The following is a 15,512-nucleotide window of genomic DNA, read 5'->3' on the forward strand; positions in this document are numbered from 1 at the left end:
TTACCTTAAAGACAATGTCTCAGAAAACAAAAGTAAAAAGTACAAAAAAAATTGGAGGAAGACATTTTCTTCTTTTAAACATTTTTTAATATTTATTTATTTTCCCTTTCGTTGTCCTTGTTTTTTATTGTTGTTGTAATGTTGTTGTTGGATAGGATAGAGAGAAATGGAGAGAGGAGGGGAAGACAGAGAAGGGGAGAGAAAGATAGACACCTGCAGACCTGCTTCACCACCTGTGGTGGGAAGTCGGGAGCTCGAACTGAGATCCTTATGCTGATCCTTGCGCTTTGCACCACGTGCGCTTAACCGGTTGTGCTACAGCCTGACTCCCGGAAGACATTTTTAAAAGCTTGTAAAACCATAGCATGATATTATTTATTTTATTTTATTTTATTTTATTTTATTTTTCATTTATTTTTACCAAAGCACTCCTCAGCTTTGGTGTACGGTGGTGCTGGGGACTGAACCTGGTACCTTGGAGCCTTAGGTATGAAAGTTGTTTGCATAACCATTATGTTATCTCTCTGGCCCCTTATTTATATTCCTCATGCAAGCTCTATGATATGCTTGGTTATCTTGTTGCTGATGAATAAACCAAGAATTATAGGATTAATAACTTGTCTCAAGTTTCAGCAACTATAAAGTCTGATCCAGAGCTGAGTCTTCTGACTTGTCTTGGGGCATCTTGCTATAACACTAATTATTCCTATGTTTGGTATGAAGGCACTGGGTTCTTATTTTTTTAATTTTTAAAAGATTTATTTTATTATTTATTAATGTAAGGGAGAGGAGAGGACTGAGCGTCACTCCAGCATATGACACGCCAGGGATCGAACTCAAGACCTCATGTTTAAGAGACCAACGTCTTATCCACTGTGCCACCCCCTAGGTTCTTTTTGTTTTATATATTTATTTTTTCATTGGATAGAGACAGCCAGAAATTGAGAGGGAAGGGGGTGATCGAGAGGGAGAAAGAGAGATACCTGGAACCGTGCTTCACCACTTGCAAAGGTTTCCCCCTGCAAGTGAGGATCAGGGGCTTAGACCTGGGTCTTTGCATACTGTATGTAACATGTGTGTTCAACCAGGTGTGCCACCACCCAGTCCAGGCTCTTTTTTTAAAAAAAAAATTATTTATTTATTAATGAGAAAGATAGGAGCAGAGAGAGAAAGAACCAGACATCTCTCTGGTATATGTGCTGCCGGAGACTGAACTCAGGACCTGATGCTTGAAAGTCCAATGCTTTATCCACTGCACCACCTCTGGACTACTCTTTTTTTTTTTAACATTCTTTAATAATTATTTATTTATTGATGAGAGAAAGAGAAATAAACGGAGATGGAAGGAGGGAGAAAGAAGGGGAGAGAGAAAGAGAGAGACCTGCAGCACTGCTTCACTGCTTGTGAAGCTTTCTCCCTGCAGGTGAGAACAGGGGACTTGAACCTGGATCTTTGTGCATCGTAGGTAACATGCTTATTCAACCAGGTGCACCACCACTGAGAACCTAGGATCTCATTTTTTAATACTAAAATATTTTAAGTCCACTTTGCTCCACTACTGCCATGTTTATTGAACTGAAAAATCTTGAGTTTGCATCTTTTCTAATTACAACAACATCTACAAAACACATGCAGTGAATCATACATATATGGGAGGAGTGGAGACAGCATATTAAGCAGAGACTCTCATGCTTGAGGTTCCAAATTCTCAGGTTCAATTCCCTGCACCACCCTAAACTAGAGCTGAGCAGTGCTCTGGGGAGAGAGAGAGGGAGAGGGAGAGGGAGGGGGGAGGGGGAGGGGAGGGAGGAGGGGGAGAGGGAGAGAGAGAGAGAGAGAAAACGAGTTAGCCATACACATCTGTGTAAGAACTATTAAGTGTTTTTTTTTTTTTTGCCTGCAGTACAAATCCACTGCTCCTGGAGGCTATTTTTTTCCCCTTTTGTTCCCTTGTTTAGCTATTAAGTATTTTAACTACTTAAAAATAAAAATATAGGGAGTTGGGTGGTAGCACAGTGGGTTAAGCGCAAGTGGTGCAAAGCGCAAGGACTGGCAGAAGGATCCCAGTTCTAGCCCCTGGCTCCCCACCTGCAGGGGAGTCGCTTCACAGGCAGTGAAGCAGGTCTGCAGGTGTCTGTCTTTCTCTCCCCCTCTCTGACTTCCCCTCCTCTCTCCATTTCTCTCTGTCCTATCCATCAATAACAACAATAATAATTACAACAGTAAAAACAAGGACAACAAAAGGGGATTAAAAAATAAATAAATATTTTAAAAAATAAATAAAAATATAAAAGAGAAAGAGTCCGGCGGTAGTGCAGCGGGTTAAGTGCATGTGGTGCAAAGCGCAAGGACTGCCTAAGGATCCCGGTTCGAGCCCCAGGCTCCTCACCTGCAGGGAAGTCGCTTCACAGGCAATGAAGCAGGTCTGCAGGTGCCTATCTTTTTCTCCCCCTCTCTGTCTTCCCCTCCTCTCTCCATTTCTCTTTGTCCTATCCAATAACAACGACATCAATAACAACAACAACTACAGCAAAAAAAAAAAAAGACAACAAGCCCAACAGAAAGGAAAATAAATAAATAAAGTTAAATAAATAAATAAATAAATAAATATATAAAAGAGAGATCAACAAAAGAGATTTGATGATTTATTTTAGTAGCTTCAAGTACCCTAGAAGTCCACGATCCTAATAACACAGCTTATAAGTACATACAATGACCATTAAGATGTTTCTAGTGGAGGGACTGAGCTGTGGCATACTTGGTTAAGCACACACTTTACCATGTACAATGACCTAGGTTAGAGCCCCTGCTCCCCACCTACAAGGGAGTTGGGGGGAACTTCATGAGAAATAAGGAGAGCCAACATAAGGATGCCTTGTGTTGGCCATAGCATCAGGGTTTGATCTTGAAAATTTTTTGAGAATATTTTTTAGAATATTCAAGGGAAATAAAAAAAGAAAAATTTCATTTATCAGCTTTTACCTTCCTCTTGTCAAGAATAACCTCAAAGTATTCACTGCCCTGCATTTAAAGTTCATGTGGGAACACTGTACCATAGTGTCCCAGAGAAGCCAGAAATTTACCTTAATCCCATGAGGCCCAATTTTTTCTTGTCAGTAGTAGAAGTTCACTGACCCAGAATGACATTAACAAGCCAGATATCCCAGACTATAACTTAGAACTCCTTTGCTAATTTCATTTGAGGGAGAAGAGACATATTTATTATCATGAATTGCTATTTTTGTTGTAAGACATGTCACAGGTAACAATGGGGCCAAATTCATTTCTACAAGGTTTTTGTTTTAATCTCTTTATTATTAACAACTTCCTTTTATGTGAGTTAAAGAAATCTCCAGATTATTTGCTTTAAAGGAATACACAGAATTGATGTTTTTGATTGAAACCAAGATGCTGAATGCAAATTTAACTTAGACATGTGATTTTACATGTAATTGGCTATATCTAACAATTGATGTTAGCATCTCTATTTTTCTTCAAAGGGAACAAAATTCCAGTTGAATGATGCTTTGAAAATAGCTAACTGGAAGCAAGAGGGACTTGCTTAGAAAGTTGAGGTGACAACTGAAAGTCAAGACTACACATGTTCATGTGTTTCCTAAAGAAAAAATATCTCCAACATAAAGAGAGTTGGGTGCCAGTGTTATTTCTTCAGATATAATCATGGAGATGAAAAAGCTGGCTTAAGGAAATATGAGATGTAAATCGAAGAAAAATGAGTATAAAAGTGACTTTCTCAAGTTTTCCTTACATTTTTTCATAGTTTTATTATGCAATGATTGATGTTGACACCTTTAACTATGTGTTGAATACATTCATTTTCCCAGAAGCACACAGGGGCATTAAAGTAGTTTCTCTTCAGCAAGTATTGTGTCTTCCTGTGGGTTCTTCACTTTTTTTTTTTTTTTGCCTTTAGGGTTGTTGCTGGGGCTCGGTGTGTGCAACACAAATCCATTGCTCCTGGGAGTCATTCTTTTTTTTTTTTTTTTTTTTCCATTTTATTGGATAGGACAGAGAGAACTTGAGAGAGAAGGGGGAGAGAGAAAGATAGACAACTGAAGACCTGCTTCAAACCTCTTGCGAAACAACTCCCTTGCAAGTGGGGAGCCACTTAAAGGGGATCCTCCCTGGGGCCTTGCACATTGTGTCCTTAAACCGGTGTGCCACTGCCTCACGCTGGGCTCTTCACTTTTGACCTCTTGTTATTTCTCTAAATTCCTGCCCAACCCCCAGGTATCCTGTTCACATCCCATGTTTCATCCTTGACTTCATCCTCACACAGCCTTATGTAAACACCTTTATTCTGCTCACGAAGATACATTGTCATTGTTTCCTTTCACAGTTCCTGGAGATGACTACCTGTCGGTCAAATTAATCATAGGTGACAAAGTAGATGTGTAGTTTGAGTTCCTAAAAAGGTTGCACATAAATCAAAGGAGAAAAATTGAAATAATTGGGTTGCTGAACTCAAGTGCATTTTGTATAGTAATGGGGTTTTCTCCACCAGCCACTCTTCTAGCTGCTTTAGTGCTTGAAATTGTGATTAAAAACCGGACGTATCACAACAACAATAATCCTGTAAATCATCATATGCTTATTTGAAGTTGGAAAAAAAAAAGCTTGAAGTAAGTAAAAAACCTTCTATGGAAGGAATTTTTGTCAGAAAATCCAAGGAGCTTTATTCTTTTGATTAAGTTTAATAGTTATCGAGTCCTTTTTATCTGCCAGATTCTGTCCTTGAGTACTGAAGTGAATAATTTATCTCACTCTTGCCCTGTTCTAGAATGAATCTGAGGCAGCTTTTAGCAGGAACAAAAGAAGGGAAATGGTCAAACAGATTTTTAAAACACAGGGCAAGGAGAATATAAATTAAAATAACTCAAATCCAAAAAAGACAAAGGACACAGAGATATTACCAATGGCAGTCTTCGGAATTGTTATACTTGAACTATGAATTTGACTCTAAGCATATTAAGTGACCAAGGAGACCGGAAAATGTGGCCAGTTACAGTTTCCTATTGTAGAAACACAGAGTCTATGTACCAAGGGGAAAATGGTGAATGAGCCATAGTTCCTTTTTTTAAACTTATTTTTATCTTGTCAACATTTTTAAATATTTATTTTCCCTTTTGTTGCTCTTGTTTTTTAAAAAATATTTATTTATTCCCTTTTGTTACCCTTGTTGCTTTATTGTTGTAGTTATTGATGTTGTTGTTATTGATATTGTTGGATAGGACAGAGAGAAATGGAGAGAGGAGGGGAAGACAGAAAGGGGGAGAGAAAGAAAGACACCTGCAGACCTGCTTTGCTGACTGTAGGGCGACTCCCCTACAGGTGTGGAGCTGAGGGCTCTAACTGGGATCCTTACGCTGGTCCTTGCTTTATGCCAAGTGTGGTTAACCCGCTGTGCTACCGCTGGACTCCCGTTGCCCTTGTTTTTATTGTCGTTGTAGTTATTATTGTTGTTGTTGAAGTCGTCATTGTTAGATAGGACAGACAGAGGAGGGGAAGACAGAGGCGGGGAGAGAAAGACACCTGCAGACCTGCTTCATCGCTTGTGAAGCGACTCCTCTGCAGGTGGGGAACTGGGGGCTCAAACTAGGATCCTCATGCCAGTCCTTGTGCGTTGTGCCACGTGCGCTTAACCCGCTATGCTACAGTCCGACTCCCTTTTGTTAACTTTTAAAAGTATTTTATTTATTTGAGTAGAGACAGAGAAATTGAGAGGGAAGAGAGGAGATAAAGAAGGAGGGAGACAGAGAGATACCTGCAGCACTACTTTACCACTTGTGAAGCTTTTCCCCTGCAGGTGGGGGGCAGGTGCTTGAACCTGGGTCCTTGTGCATTATAGTATGTGCCCTCAGCCAGGTGCACCACCACCTGGTCTCTACACCATAGTTCCTAATGGCCAGAAAGTCATAATCCAAAAGTCCATTAACTTTTCACTTGCATTATCCCGTATTTTGTTTCTTGGTTTCCTCATATAAATGAGATTTTCTGGTGTTTATCTTTCTTTTTCTGGCTTATTCCATTTAACATAATTCTCTCCAGTTCCATCAATGTTGTAGCAAAAGAGATTTCATTGTTTCCTACAGCAGAGTAGTATTCCACTGTGTATATGTCACAACTTCCTTAACACTTGGTTTGTTTCCAAACTTGGACTATTATAGATAATAGTTCATGGTGAACAGTTTTTTTTGCAGGGTCCATGACCCTGTTTTTTTTTTATTACACACAGGCTTACTTTCCTAGTAAATCTACACTGTTTTTCATGTCTTGATGACTAGTACTTTATTTTTCTACTCTCTGGCATCTTACCTAAAACATCAAATCATTTTAGCCAGGAAGAATGTTCTGAGCTCTGCTTAGTGGGACTGGTTTGAAGACTCCTTGGGACATTTGCTTCTTATGGTGCAAAGGAGGCAGCTTCTGCTTGTGATGAACTCATTTTGGAGGTTAATATAGCACTTTTTTTTTTGCTATGTTTCCATTTGAAGGTACTGTAGATACTTGGACACTAGTCTTCAGAAACACTAGTCTTCAGAAACACCTCTTTGATATGCAGATCAATTATTTGTTTGTTTGTTTTACCAGAGCACATAGCTTGGCTCAGTCCTGGTTCATGGTGATGCAGGGGACTGAACCTGGGACTTTGGAGCCTTGAGTATAAAAGTCTATGCTATCTTCCCCAGTCGTAGATTATTTTAAATTAAAAATACAGACGCTAAAGTCTCAGGAAGAAATCATTTTCTTTTTTCTTTAAACAAGACCAACAACCCTTTCTTTACCAAAAGGAAGTGATTGTAGATTTTCATTGTCTCTCACTCCCAGCTCCCCTCCCCACTCCTCAGGTTCCATGAAGACTTGTGCCCAGTGCAAATTGGCCCTTACCTGCCTAGGAAGTCTGGAGACCTATATGCCTCTGTGCTAGTTCCAGGCACATATTTGTAAATATCCCTTCTTTGCTACCAGTATTGTTTTAATCATCCACTAGTTCAAGAAAAACCTTGAGGAGTGAGAGGCATTTCCATCACCCTATGCACATAATTAAATTTTTTTTCATTAAAAAATATCTTTATTCGCATGTTGCGCAAAGCGCAAGGACCAGCATAAGGATCCCGGTTCAACCCCCTGGCTCCCCACCTGTAGGGGAGTCGCTCCACAGTCGGTGAAGCAGGATCTGCAGGTGTCTATCTTTTTCTCCCTCTCTCTGTCTTCCCCTCCTCTCTCCATTTCTCTCTATCCTATCCAGCAACGACAACATCAATAACAACAATAAAAAATTATCTTTATTTATTTATTGGATAGACACAGTCAGAAATCGAGAGGGGAGGGGGAAATAGAGAGGAAAAGAGTCAGAGAGATACCTGTAGCACTGCTTCACCACTCTCAAAGCAAGGACTGGGGGTCAAACCTGGGTCCTTGTGCATTGTAATATGTGTGTTTAACCAAGTGCACCACCACCTGACCCCTTAAAATGTTCTTTATTGTTACAAAGAACAGAGAAGACAGCAATGAATTGCTGTACCCAGTTTCTCAGTCTATAATTTCAAGATTGTAGCATTTTCAGCTTTTCAACATTACTGACAAAATTATATATATTTAAAGTGTACAATACAATCATTTGATGTACATCTACTTTGTGAAGTGATTTCCACAGGCTGATGATTAATATCCCATCTATCTCTCACAGTTACCTTTTTCCTGTGTGTAGAGTGAGACAAAGCCTATTTTCTTAACATTCAACTACACAACATAGCACTATTGACTAATGTCGTGTACATTAGATCCACATTTATTTATTTATTTATTTATTTACCAGAGTTCTGACTTAATATGGTGGTGTTAGGGATTGAACCTAGGACCTCAATCCTCAGGAGTAAAAGTCTTTTGCATAACCACTATGCTGTACCCCTGGCCAAGGGCTTAGTATCTCCTGACTATATCAACTCCCCAGGCCCATTACAGCCTGTTGCTAGGAGTCTGACCCTTTCATTTATTTATTTAGATTCCAAATATAAGTTTTATTATACTGTGTCTGAAAGAAGATGTTTTCAGCTTGAATATTTTTTGGGTATGTATGAACTTTATGACCTTTATATTCAAATTTTTTTCCAGTTTCAATAAGTCCTTAATGATTACTTTGATTTTTTAAACCAGAGCATTGTTAATCTCTGGTTCATGGTGATGTTGAGGATTGACCCTGGAATCTCAGATGCTCTGGTATGAAAGTTATTTTGAGGAATCATTCTGCTGTCTCCCTGACTCTCAGTCATTACTTCTTAGGGTAAGTGTTCTGCCCCATTTGCCAAGTCACATAATGCTTTCTGCTCCCTTACTAGGCCCTATAAAGTGGCAAATTCCTCCTGAAATGCCTGGCTAGTTCATGACCCACTGCATCATGCACTCTACCCACTTCAAGATGAGCCTAGGTATCCATATTCACATGAAACCTACTTGAATAGAGTTTACTGCAGCAAGCCTGACATAAGAGCCAAAAATGGAGCAAATAGTCTCAAGATTTTTGAGTTAACAGAAATATTCTTGTTTCCTTCCACTAGAGAAGAACTGCATAACTAGGTCTCTTTTGGCATTGATCTGTGCTAATCACAGTCCTTCATTTTAATTATATCTGCAAGACCTCTTATAGGTAGAATTGTTCTGTCTCCTTCTAAATTCATATAGTGAATTAATCTAATGTGAACTTATCCTGAAGTAGGGTAATGGTAAATGCAATCAGTTAAGCTTAAATTAGTAGATGGACTTAATTCAGTATTACTCATGTCCTTACTAAAGGGAGAGAGACACATCTAAGGAAGACGGTATGAGAAATACAGAGAGGATGTATCATTTCTGTGATTATAGGAGCCTTAGATATAGCTCAGGAGTTGGGTGCATGTTTTGTCCCTGGTTTTGAGACCTGGTACCAAAAAGAAAATGAGATTGGACATATTGAAGAGGAGCAGTTTTACTTTATCAGTATTACCTTTTTCTCAAGGGTTCTCATAGTTGTTATACAAAACACTTTCATGCCTGAGGCTCCAAGGTCCAAGGTTCAATCCCTGGTATTACCCTAATGCCAGGAACCATTTCTCTGCTTGATAGATAAGCTTTGAAACAATAGAAGCCCTCGAGACAAGTTTCATTTTCCCCCCTGGGCAGGCCATTTCCCCTTGGTAGACCATTTATCAGAAATAGTGACACAACACATAGTTGTGGTAGCAAACATGATTTCGTCCTTTGTATGTTGCAAGGAACATTCCACTTTGAAGATTGCTCCCCCCCTCCTCCTCCAGCACTCCCCCCCCCCTTCCACAAAGCCTTATAATGCCTGTGTACACAATAGAATTTTGCAGCTTGATCAGAAACTTGACTTGCTGTCGTTCTTTCGTGTCTCTTGTCCCTGTCATTCCAGATCTTTTAAGTTCCTAGCCCCTGTTCACCGCCCTGCTGGTCGGGGCACCCTAAGCTATAGCTGAGTAGTGATCTGGTAAATAAGAGGTGTCTCTTCAACAAATGGTGTTGGAAAATTGGGTTGAAACATGCAGAAGAATGAAACTGAACCACTATATTTCACCACACACAAAAGTAAATTCCAAGTGGATCAAGGATTGGATGTTAGACCATAAACTATCAGGTACTTAGAGGAAAATATTGACAGAACACTTTCCCACATAAATTATAAAGACATTTTCAATTAAATGAATTACAAAGAAGACTAAAACAAAAATAAGCCAATGGGACTACATCAAATTGAAAAACTTCTGCACAGCAAAAGAAACCACTACCTACAAAAAGACCCCTCTCAGAATGGAATGCCATATATCACACAAGGGGCTAATAAACAAAATATATAAAGAACTTGCCAAACTCAGTAACAAGAAAACAAATGACCCCATCCAAAAATGGGAGAGGACATAGACAGAATATTCACCAAGAAAGGCTGAGAAACATATGAAAAAATACTCCCAAGTTACTGATGGTCAGAGAAATGCAAATAAAGACAACACTGAAATTCCACTTTACTCCTGTAGGAACGTCATACATCAGAAAAGATAGCAGCAACAAATGCTAGAGAGGTTGTGGGGACAAAGGAACCCTCCTGCACTGCTGGTAGGAATGTCAATTGGTCCAGCCTCTGTGGAGAACAGTCTGGAGAACTCTCAAAAGACTAGAAATGGACCTACCCTATGATCCTGTAACTTCTCTCCTGGGGATATATCCTAAGGAACCCAACACACCCATCCAAAAAGATCTGTGTAAACCTATGTTCAAAGCAGCACAATTTGTAATAGCCAAAACCTGGAAGCAACCCAGGTGTCCAAGAACAGATGAGTGGCTGAGTAAGTGGCAGTATATATACACAATGGAATACTACTCAGCTCTTAAAAATGGTGATTTTACCATTTTCAGCCCACCTTGGATGGAGCTTGAAGAAATCATTTTAAGTGCGATAAGTCAGAAACAGAAGGATGAATATGGGATGATCTCATTCACAGGCAGAAGTTGAAAAATAAGCTCAGAAGAGAAAACACTAAGAACTTGGACTGGAATTGGTGTATTACACCAAAGCAAAAAAGACTCTGAGGTGGGGGGGGGGAGAGTTCAGGTCCTGGAAACAGGGTGACAGAAGACCTAGTGGGGGTTGTAATGTTACATGGAAAACTGGGAAATGTTATGCATGTGCAAAGTATTGTATTGCTGGTCCCTGTTCGGGTACCAGATGCCAAGCTAGCTTCACGGGTGGGAGAGAGACGACCAGGAACGCATGGCTGAGTGGGAATGCAATCCAGTGTTTATTGATTAGACAAAATTCCTTTTATATCTTCCCAAGGGGAAGTGGCAAGCGGTAAAAGGAAGTGACTAGAAAAGGGGGTGGAGCAAAAAAGAGTGTGAAAGCTTAGCAGCTGTCGTGAAGGTTCTAACCAGTGGGGATTAAACCAATATCCTGCAGGCAGGGCGGGTCTCTGACAAAACAATGATTATGTAAATAGACCACAATGTTAAGCAATGCAGGGGAACCTGGTGTGATGACCAACATGGATAGAAACAGAAGCAGAATTAGCCAAAGGAGAAATGATGACCAACAGTTTTTACTGTCAACTGTAAAACATTAATCCCCCAATAAAGAAATAATAAATAAATAAATAAATAAGGTTGGTTTCTTCTGAATGCTAAGGGAAAGTTCTTCTCTAGTTCTTTCTCTTGGACTTGTAGGTGGTGTGTCCTCCCTGTATCTCTTCATGTCATCTTCTTTGGATTTGCATTTGTGTCTAACTTTCCTTGTGGTAAAGACACAAGTAATACTGAATTCAGGCCATTCTATTGATCTATGCTTAACTGATTCCATTTGCAATTACTCTGCTTCCAGGTAAGTTCACATAAGAACTTCACCATAAGGCGGGGGGGGGGGGGGTGGGCAGGCGGTAGTGTATTGGGTTAAGCACACATGGTGTGAAGCACAAGGACTGGAGTAAGGATCCCCTTGGATCCCTGGCTCCCCACCTGCAGGGGAGTCACTTCACAGGTGGTGAAGAAGGTCTACAGGTATCTATCTTTCTCCCCCTCCTTCTCCTCCTCTCTCTATTTCTCTCTGTCCTATCCAACGATGATGACATCATCATCAACAACAATAAGAACTACAACAATAAAAAACCAACAAGAGCAACACAAGGGAAAATAAATAATACAAGAAGGAAAGAAAGAAAGAAAGAAAGAAGAAAGAAAGAAAAAAAGAAAGAAGAAAGAAAGAAAAAAAGAAAGAAGAAAGAAAGAAAGGAAGAAAGAAAGAAAGAAAGAAAGGGAGAAAGAAAGAAAGAAAGAACTTCAGTATGAACTTGGAGGGAGGCAGCACAATTCAATCCAGAATGAGAGAACTTGCAGATATGATTAAAGTGTTAGGACTATGAGATGAGAAGGGTGTCCTGAATCATCCAGGTAGGTGGGCCCAGTCTAATTAGATAAGTCCTTAAAAGTGGGACACCTGTCCCATCTGTTATAAGTGGAAAAGTTGTGATGACAGAGAAGGTGTCAGAGATGAGAAACATTGCTGGCTTCAATTATGAAAAAAGGTGCCATCGGAAAAATAAAAAACAAAATCAAACAAACAAAAAAACACTGGTGGCCTCAGCAGCTGGAAAAGGCTGGAAAACAGATTCTTCCCAGGAGTCTTCAGAAAGGAATTCAGCCTTGCTGATGGCTTAGCCCCCACTGAGACCTCTTGTCAGACTTCCCAGAAGAACGGTAAGATAACACACCTATATTGTCTTAAGTCACTAAATGTATAGTAATTTGTTATGGCAGCAACAGAAATATAATAAAGTTCTTTCTCATTCACAGTCCCTAAATTCTCCTGGAAATATCTCACTCCACATAAATAATATCTCTTTTCTGGGAGTCACCATGCACAGAACTTCCCCTGGCTCCATCACAACCACTAATCAAAAGCAAACCCTGCAAAGTGACAGATTCCCCCACCCTTAGTAGCTGTCTAGCCCTTGACTCACCCATTGTGCACTTTCCCAACTTCAAGATGAGTTTTGACAACCACATTCACAGGAGACACTCATACCTGGAAAGAACTGACTAGAGCAGGCTGGACACATGTGTCAAATGGGAGCCAAAATCTGTCTCAGATTTTGAGTGGAGAGACACTGAAATAAGAGTTAGAAGCCAATTTACATTGAGGATAAGTGTCTTTAGAGAAGGTCAACAGGCTGACCCTTGTCAGGCTAGTGTTGCAAGAGGGAGAGATGACCCAGGAACTAAGCTCGTGGCAGCAAAGCAATACAAATCTTTATTCATTCGAGTGTCCCAGAGTCGGGTGCTAGCACACATGGTTAAGCCACGTGGCACAAACTGCAATGGCCTGCATCAGCCTCTTGGTCTACATGCCTACCCTCCTCCAGCTCAGGACATGGAAGAGACAAGACAGAAACGGAAGTGGTTTGACAATACCATACATGGTTAGGAAAGGGGCAGAGAAAAATGGAAGGGGCTGCAAAGGTAGGAACTTCCTTAGCAACTGTTGCGAGGGTTTAAACTGGTAGGATTAATAATAATACCCTGGAGGCAGGGAGGGCCTTAAGGGTAGAAAGAAGATAGATAAAAGGAATGGAGTGGGTGGGGATCTTTCAGGCAAAACAGTGATTATGTAGATAGGCCATAGTATCAGGGAATGTAGGGTGGAGCAGGCTTAATGTCTTTAAGGAATGTTGGGCTCCTGCGGGAAGATGCAGGGTGTTTTTGTGGGGGAGGGAAGACTTACATGGCCGCCAACCTTTTGAGGTTTATGTGTCTCCCTTTTTGCTCAACCCCTCTGTAGAGAGAGAGACTTACCAGGTGAACTCACCTCTCAGGTCAAGCCCTGCCAGGCTCCACCACATCCCCACAACTTCCCTGCATGGCCCTGTTTTGCTTGCGCTAGTTTGCAGTGGGTTTGGACAACTTGCTAAAGGGCTTGAGGATTCAAGTTTGCAAACCCAGAAAGTTCCACTAGGTATGTGCCATGGAGAGAAAGAAGAAAGGGAAATGCAGAGAGGCCCAGGGCAGGATGCTGGCCAGAGCCAAGCTGTGGAAGGTGGCTGCTGTCTTGGCAACAGAAAGTCTTGGGGGAGTTTCTGGGTTCATGGGCACAATGAAATGTTGTTAAATAACTAGTTTGTTTGCTTGTCTTTTTTTTTTTTTTTGCCTCCAGGGTTATTGCTGGGGCTCAGTGCCTATACCATGAATCCACTGATCCTGAAGGCTATTTTTTCCCTTTTGTTGCCCTTGTTATTTTATCATTGTTGTAGTTATTATTATTGTTGTTGTTGCTGTCATAGTTGTTGGGTAGGACAGAGAGAAATGGAGACAGGAGAGGAAGACAGCGGGAGAGACAAAGATAGACACCTGCAGATCTGCTTCACCCCTCGTGAATCGACCTCCCTGCAGGTGGGTGTAAAAGGCAGTAGCCTTGAAATTCCCTTTTTATGCAGTTGTTTGTTAAGTGCTTTTAGTATGAGTTGCTTGTAGTATGAGGTGGAAAATTCCTTGCCCTTTTCCCTTTGAAGAACGGGACTAATCAGTGAAGGCTATCAGGTGTTTTGCAGAAGTTCTGTGTGAGGGCTAGCCTTATCAGGACCTTTGCACAGCCCCAGCAGTATACTGGTCGCCAGATGGCCTGGTATGATGGTAGGGGGATGTGAGGACCTAATACCTGGTCAAGTCTTATTGGTTGTCTGGTTTTGCAAGGTTTGAAATTAGCCCGCGCTTTGCTTTGTATGGACCCCGCTTTTTGCTAAGTTTGAAATGATTGGATTTTGTGTTTGCTATAGCCTGTTATTGGATGTAGGTTGATAAGGTGATGTGCTCCCCCTCCCTGAGTGTAATCTGAATTCCTATAAATTGTGTGGTTTGAGCCCTGTTCGGGGTCGAGCTTGGTAGACTAACACCAGACACCATCTCGGCCCGGATTGCAATTCGTCAATAAACATCTTTGCTTCCTTGCAGTGGATGGTGGTTTGATTTATGCTCACTAACAGTGGGGAGCCGGAGGCTCGAACCAGGATCCTTATGCCTGTCCTTGCGCTTTGTGCCATGTGCTCTTAACCCACTGCGCCACCACCCGACCCCCTTAGGTCTTATGCAACTAGTAGCTTATTTGTGGAGGCCTTGTTTTCTTCTGAAGTTGCTGGGCCACACAGCTCTTGTTATAGGTGGTTCTTGGATCACAGGCATGTCATCTCTTCTTACACGAATGATGCAAAATGTGCAACTGCCTCTCTCTGCTTTTGTCTTGCTAGTTTTAGTGTGTTTGATTTTCTAAAGCTGTTAAGACCTAGACTGGAAGCTCTTGTCTGATCAGATCCTCTCAGTGTCAGGATGTAAACACACTACTCCTTGCTTAAACAAGACACTCACCTTTCCTTCATATCGATTTCATCAGGAACTGCTGGAGATAAAAGCAAATGTTTTAGAAGAGCAAGTGTGACATCTGGTTTGCTATCAGGATAAATCTCTACCTGCCAAGCAAGACAATAAGGCAATCTGGAACCAGTTACTCGACATCCTTCTTTGATTTCAAACCCCTGTCACCTGACTTACCTTTTCCTATTTATTGCCTGTCGTGAATGCAAGATGCTGCTAATAAAACACAGTTGACCTAAGTTTTGAGTTAGGTTGTGAGAAAGGAGTTTATAAAAAGGCCTTGAGGAATCTTCTTTTCCTCTCTTATTTGAGGCTGAATCACAGAAACCACGTTTTGACTTCAAAAAGGGGGCGGGGAAGACTGGTGGTGCAGTGAGACCAAAACCCCCACCTAAGAGTTTGTTTTTTAAGTTGTGAAAAATATGTAGTAATTACCTGTCTGCAATGATGTGCCCCCCAAAACTGTTGGATCACAACTAGTATTTAACGATTTGAGGTGAAAGACTCTGGAGAGCAGGCCTGGGCTTAGGACACTTGTTCTCAACTGCACCACACCCAGGCAGGGACTTCAGGCAAAAGACAAAGCC

This window comes from Erinaceus europaeus, chromosome 11 (assembly GCF_950295315.1).
Source record: "Erinaceus europaeus chromosome 11, mEriEur2.1, whole genome shotgun sequence".
NCBI lineage: Eukaryota > Metazoa > Chordata > Mammalia > Eulipotyphla > Erinaceidae > Erinaceus > Erinaceus europaeus.